Raw genomic sequence first — 7330 nt, 5'->3', positions numbered from 1 at the left:
AAATTTTAAAGACATATGAAAAAGTTAGTCTTTCAGTTGTCTGTCATTAAGTATTTCTCTAAAACAGAACTATACAGTTGGAAATAGCCAAAACAAAGCATGCATTAAGAGGTATTAAAGACAACATTCATGTTTTACTTTGATGAATCCATGTGTGGAAAATGAGTGTGTTTATTTATCATGTTTAACTTACATTATTACCTCTACATAACTATTTAACCTTAAACTCATCAATTCATTGATATTACTTTTATGCAAATTGTAGGGCTATTTGTAGCAATAGTCTCAGATTCTTTAAAATAGACATCAGTGCTCGCTTCGGCAGCACATATACTAAAATTGGAACGATACAGAGAAGATTAGCATGACCCCTACGCAAGGATGACACGCAAATTCGTGAAGCGTTCCATATTTAAAAAAAAAAAAAAAAAAAAAATAGACATCAGATTCTGATTACTGTAAACTGAAACACTGAGAAAACAATGCGTTTAAATTATGAAATACTTGAAAACTTACATCTGTTCTTGTGAGACACATCATTGCTTTGACGTCAGTGACCTAACCACATGAACTAAAAATTTTTAAAAAGTACTCTTGATGGTATGTTTTATGATCTTCAGGGTCCTAGCCATTCCTAGGAAATGCCTTTTTTTTTCTCTTTTTCTGATGAATGAGTCTAAAGGAGTGGCTATCATCAAACAATTATTTTTGGTTTACATTGTATTATGAAACTGTAAAAACCCTGTGTACTTTTGTTTTTCATTTCTGTAGTTTTGGGGGAACAGGTAGGTTTTTGTTACATGGATAAATTCTTTAGTGGTAATTTCTGAGATTTTGGTGCACCCATCACCCCCCTGTGTACTTTTAAAATGAGTAAGTTGTGAAAATGTCAACTAGTTTGCTATTTAGCGAGTCCTTATAAAGCAACAAAATGATATATAACACATTTGCACAGTAAGTCCTTACTTAGAGTTGTAGATAGGTTCTTGAAAACTGCGATGTCAAGTGAAACAACATACAACAAAACTAATTTTACCATAGGCTAGTTGATACAAACAAGAGCTTAGTTCCTACCACACATTACTGGTCATAAAAACATGACCAAATCTCTAACTAAAGACCAAAAGACTTCTAATAATAGACATCGAGATAAATGTGAGCTACACCTACCTTTAAGAAAGATTAGTGGGCCGGGCGAGGTGGCTCAAGCCTGTAATCCCAGCACTTTGGGAGGCCGAGACGGGCGGATCACGAGGTCAGGAGATCGAGACCCTCCTGGCTAACACGGTGAAACCCCGTCTCTACTAAAAAAATACAAAAAACTAGCCGGGCGACGAGGCGGGCGCCTGTAGTCCCAGCTACTCAGGAGGCTGAGGCAGGAGAATGGCGTGAACCCGGAAGGCGGAGCTTGCAGTGAGCTGAGATCCGGCCACTGCACTCCAGCCCGGGCAACAGAGCGAGACTCCACCTCAAAAAAAATAAAAAATAAATAAATAAAAAAGAAAGATTAGTGAAAACAAGTAAGGTAATTTACTCAATTATTCTAGTTCAGGACTGTGGGTAGCCAGAGCCTGTTCAGAAGCTCTGGGTGCGAAGTGGGAACTAGTCTTGGGCAGGACACCGTCTCTCAAGGGAGCACTCATGCCCACACCCACACTCACCATACTGGGATAATTGAGACACCCCAATTAACCTAACATGTACCTCTTTGGGATATGAGAGGAAACTAGAGTACCCGGAGAAAACTCACACAGACATGACGTGACTGCAAACCAGTGCAAGACAGTGGCTCCCACCGGAAATTGATTTTAATTTTCTCATCAATGCTACAACAAAACAACACTGAATGAAATGACATTATTGGAGGACCTGCCGGATATTTTGCAAGAGATTAATGATAAATACCTTGTTTCTTGAGAAGAATTAAGTTGTATATGGATTGCAGAAACAGAAGTCTATATTTCTTTGAAATAATTCAAAGGTCATCTCAATTAATGGTGAATCCATTCTTTCCATTGCTCAAAGCAAAATAGCTGTAGTCATTCTTGACTCTTATTTCACTCACACTCTCTATCCAATTTATAAGCAACTATTGTTGGCTTTACTTTCAAAACATATTGAGACTTTGCCTACTTTCCATCACCTCCAGAGCTATCGCTTTGATCCTAGCTACCATCATCTCTAGCCTATTTACTGCAAGATTATTGCAACGTTATTTTCCACGCTTGTCTCTAGGGTCTGTTCAGCTCTAACAGCTGGAGTGATCCTGCTAAATAATTTCACTTTTGCATTTAAACCTCCCAATGGCTTCCTATTGTTCAGAGTAAATTCCAAAATTTCTACAACATCCGTTAGTTTACTACATCATCTCATCGAACCTATACTCTTTGCAATCTTATTTCTTACAACTCTTATACTTGCTTCACTTCAGCCAAATTTGCCTCCTTACTGCTTCTTAAGCAAGCTGGTTGATTACACTCTTGCCTCAGGCTTTAGCATTTGCTCTTGCCTCTGTGTAGAACACTCTTTCACAATATATTCATATGGTTTGCTTCATTTTCTCTTTAAAAGTATTTTTGCCAATCTTACCTTCTCACATCTCCGTGAGACCTTCTGTATTTGCTGGCCTTCTGATGGAAAATGGTACCTCAAACAAGTAACTTAAGAAATGATTAGGCATTATTTAAAAAGTGTGGGAAGAATTAAGGAAGTACAAAAAGATGGTGAAGCATGCAGAGATTAGCAACAGCTGGAACCTATTAGTCTCTCGAGAGTGAAAGCACAAGGGGAAAAAAGCTGTTACTGAATGTACAGGGAGATGTAATTTTGAGAGAGAAGTTACCAGATAGGAGCTTATGGCTGTAGATAGAGAAACAGAGGCACTAACTAATTATAATTCATCGGGGGAGAGAGTAAGCAGAATAGATATCTTGATATCGCTCTCCTTTTGTCATATGATTGCCTTCTGGGCCTCACATTGGTTGGACTCAAATAAAGGCCAAGAGTGAAGGAGTTCCACATACGGTGAGGCAAGCCTCCAAGAGTGGGAAAGAGGAAGTCAAAGTAAGAGTGGGAGAAAGGAAGTCTCTCTTTACCAGCCAGATGCTGGGTGGAAAAATGGAGAATATTCTCATTGACCATCCCTTTTCTACTTCAAAATCTATTATTTTAAAAAATAGCTGTACTGAGATATAATTTACATGCCATAAAATCGACCATTTTAAAGCTCAATTCCCATCAACAAAAATAGGAAGAAATGATCAATCTGTACCTGGAAAAGTCAGCAGCATATGTTTGCTGCCTTACCTTAGGGCCATGTCAACTCTTCTCTCTGTCATATTATAGTTCAGGACAACAATGATTATCTTGCTGGTCCATTTCAAGGACATCATGCCATGTTATTACAACATATCTAATACGTTTGCTTATTTCCATATGTCACATCCAGCAAACAAAACTCTTCCACCCTTTCCAGGTACAGGACAACTACTTCTACAAATCTTTGTTGATGAGAATTGAAAAGAAAGTAATTTCTTGTTCAAAAGCTGTATATCAGGTACCAGCGACTGATTTGCTCCAATCATATCAAGAAAAGCAACTGAATTTAGCTTCAGCTTCTGATCATCTTTAAGAAAATCCACAGTCATTATTCATTCATGATCCATCTCATTTTGCAATGCCTAAAGAGACCAGTTGAATAGCGAGAAGAGAGGATTTGCCAATCCTGTATTTTTCAACACGATAATGATAATGTTAATCTCTGTAATTCTCCAAGAGGCATAGTGTTGCCTTGAATGTACTATTTTGGATGAACAGCCACATTTATAGGGCCTTCCACTAAAAATTTTCTATCATACTATCTCTTTATCCATGCTGAGGTAATTACTGTGGCCAATTTTACTAGTTACTAAGTGTTTTAATTTTTACTGTGAATGCTTGTGCTAAATAACCACAGGCTAGATCACTGGTTCCACTGCGAGACAGACTCGGGTCAAGACACCATCTATCATCTTACTTTAATAAGCATCTGCTCTAACTGATGAATATTAGTGGTGTTTTGGATTTCTAAGAATTAAACTCAGTGAAAAGCCAGTGTCTATTTAACCTTACAAACATCTGTGCATTCTCTCCAGTCTAGAGTTCTAACACTGCTCCCTCCTTTTGGGGAAGACTTAGAGAATTATTCATGGTGTTAGTTGAAGACAATTATTCATGGCCACATTGCAGAGTATTTTTCAATATGTGTGGCCACATTGTCTCTGATGGTTTAGGCCTACTTCTTGAATCTGTGGTCCAGGATTCTGTTATAAAAATTGAATCACAGATCTCAGTTTTAGCCATCATCTCTCCCTGCTATTTTTAGCTTACAGAAGACAGTCATCACAAGATAGTAAAAGAGGTTTTACTAATGCCTTGCAGAAAAGAGTATACTCTGGACTTCCTGGGAAGATAGTAGGAGGTGGGTGAGCAACTGGCACAGAGTAGATCCATGCTAACATTCCATAAACCTTCATACTTCTTCCTTTAGCATTCCAGGAAGTGTTGCCATTTTCACTGCATTGATAGTATTTCTCTTTTGGGTTCAGTTTTCATTTGATTAATGGACCAAGTAGACTGTTAACTTTACTCCCAGGGCTTGAGCTAATATGTTAGCTCATCTCAGGTGAGTTTCTCTAAATTTAGCTAAAATAAATCTTATTTTAGCTTTTTTGGTCTACTCTTAAAAATCATTTTCACCTATGTTACCAAAACTCCTGAAAATGCAAGTGGGCAAGATCCTTATTGTTTAAGCTGTCTCATCCTTGAAGCAGATTTCATAGTTTTGTATCTGTGGTATATTCAAATATGTCCTTTCTATAGGCCTAGAGGCAAGGAGAATTGCTGTAAGAGACAATTAAGAGAATCTGTAACTCCTTGTTATTGGTGAAGTTATTCACAGGTTTTTTATACAAGGAGAGGCTTGTTTTCTCAGAGCATAAGGTTGGGGGAAAGGCAGTTTTCTCTTCTAGGGACTATGGAGAATGATTTGAATTTTCTGTGACTTCTATCTTGACTTTCTGTGTCTGCCCAAATGTTCCCATACCACCTTTTAGAGTGCTATTCCTGGTAAGCCTATGTCCTTCTCTTGACAGAAGAGACTGAAGATGTTACATATTTATTTGGAATTGCAAATGTTTAACCCTAGTTATTAGGCCTTGGGCTGGGTATTCAGTCATAACTTCTCTGTGACTAAGTAAGTTAATATTTTTTAGAACACCCTGAAAATCAGTTGACTCTCCACCCATGATTTGAGTTGTGAATTCAAGGCTTTCAGTGTGTTTCTCGTTTTTCATGTTTTTAGACTAATTAGAAAAAGCTAGCTCATCATGTGGTTTTTATAATCATCATCACCATAGTGATGAAAGACTTCACTACCACAAGTTTTGCAAATGCCTTACCCTCCACCTATGCCACCACTAGTGATAATTTGAGTAAGCCTAATACCAATGTAAGCCACAAATTCACAATGTCTCATTTAATTTCAACAAAGAGATTCTTTGCATAGATTGAATAGAAGAACAGTAGTTACAAATCCATTTTAAAAGGTCGGTTTCTTGAAGGCAAATTTGGTAAAAATTAAGGTGTCAGAAGTTTTCCAGGTAGGAGATAGCTCACTCAAAGGAGCATTTAAACAGTTTAAGGTAAGTATGTACATAGGAATAAGCAGAAATGCGAATGGGCAAGATCCTTATTGTTTAAGCTGTCTCATCCTTGGAGCAGATTTTATAGTTCATATTTGTGGTATGTTGAAATATGTCTTTCTATACGCCTAGAGGCAAGGAGAATTGCTGTGAGACAATTAAGAGAATCTGTAACTCCTTGTTATTGGTGAAGTTATTCACAGGTTTTTTATACAAGGAGTATACAGGTTTTTTATACAAGGGAAGATGTAGGTGATAGAAAATCACCTGAGGAGAATTATTGATGGGAAGTCCTTAAACCTCCTAGGCTTGATAGGCAAGAATGGGGAACAATTAAGAGATTACATCCAAGTGGTGTGTCGATAACATCAAAGTTGCACAACAGTAACTGTGTCTTGGATAGTGGACCATTGCCACCACCAAACCATGACCCATAGTGGGTGGATAGGAGAAATAAATAACCAGACCTCTCTCCCTTCTGATCTCCTGCTGGTAACTTCCATTGTACAAATTCAACTAGGATCCAGAGGACAAGAGAACCTGGTAGATAAAATATATAAAGATATAACTTTCCTGGGGCACAGAACAGGATAAAGATGTGTCCCACATTGTTCTAAATGTCAGGGCATTGGTTTTGATGAAATTATAAATTCCTATGTTGCAGGCCAATAGAGTGGATTTCCTGGATTGATATCAGTAGTGCCTTAACACACACTGGACATTAAATATTTAAAATGTTAACAACATGCATTCATAAAATAAGTGCTATAGAGAGTCTATTTGTTAGGCTATGGCTTTTATTGAAAAGGGGATAACAAATCATTTAACAATTGTATTAAAATAATACAATAATTCTGGGTGTAATTTAGCTGTTCAGTTCCTTAGTTTCTGATTTGTGGCTTGTGTTCTTCCTTGCTCCTTACACTTTTTGCTTTGGCTGCATTGCCACCATTTCTGGATGGTTTTTTGAAATGTTTGTGAAACAGCATAACTTCTCAGCATGTTTTATGGAGTGTGTTGTGTTTTTGTAGCATTGCAATTTTTTTAAGTAGCTGTTTTGCAGAATCATTTTCTATGTACTTCAGCAGATCTGTAATCACACACAATACATTATTATTTCAGTAGGACATGAAAAACAATAACAATGTTGATCAAAAGAGCCAGAGGAAAGACACAATTACAATACAGGAAAGCAAAAGACAAAAAAGCAGATGAACAGATACCATTTATTATAACTGAAGACTAAGAAATCATTGCAGCTGGAATGACCACTAGAACAGGTGGGGTTTTGAACAACACTGTTTTATTTTTTTCCTGATTCATAAAAGTAACACATGTGTACATCCACTGGAGAAACTTTGAAAAATATACATATAAGAAAAAAATAAAAACAATGTCAACTAGAAAAACTCTTTAAACATACGACTATCACACCTCAAAAAAACTATGGTATATTATTTTTTACTTTAAAGTATTTCATTAGCATTTTACTATATTTTAAAATTACTTGATCTATAATTTAAAGGCTTTAATACTATATAAATATGTATATAAAGATTTTCTTTTATTATACATGATACTCTATAGATTTGTTGTTAATTTTTACTTATTTCCAATTATTTCTTGAGGATATAGTTTTTTAAATGAAG

The 7330-nt window shown here is 36.5% G+C and overlaps 1 non-coding gene across 1 annotated transcript; it reads left to right on the top strand.

The window, feature by feature from the left end:
- The first annotated feature begins 309 nt into the window (after positions 1–309).
- On the top strand, positions 310–416 carry LOC115898545. Its single transcript, XR_004058255.1, has one exon. It is a non-coding gene; the product is annotated as a U6 spliceosomal RNA (small nuclear RNA).
- The last annotated feature ends 6914 nt before the right edge of the window (positions 417–7330 follow it).

This window comes from Rhinopithecus roxellana, chromosome 6 (genome assembly GCF_007565055.1).
Source record: "Rhinopithecus roxellana isolate Shanxi Qingling chromosome 6, ASM756505v1, whole genome shotgun sequence".
In the NCBI taxonomy this organism is placed as follows: Eukaryota; Metazoa; Chordata; class Mammalia; order Primates; family Cercopithecidae; genus Rhinopithecus; species Rhinopithecus roxellana.
Note: the sequence above shows the minus strand (reverse complement) of the source record. Positions and strands in the feature narration are given on the sequence as shown.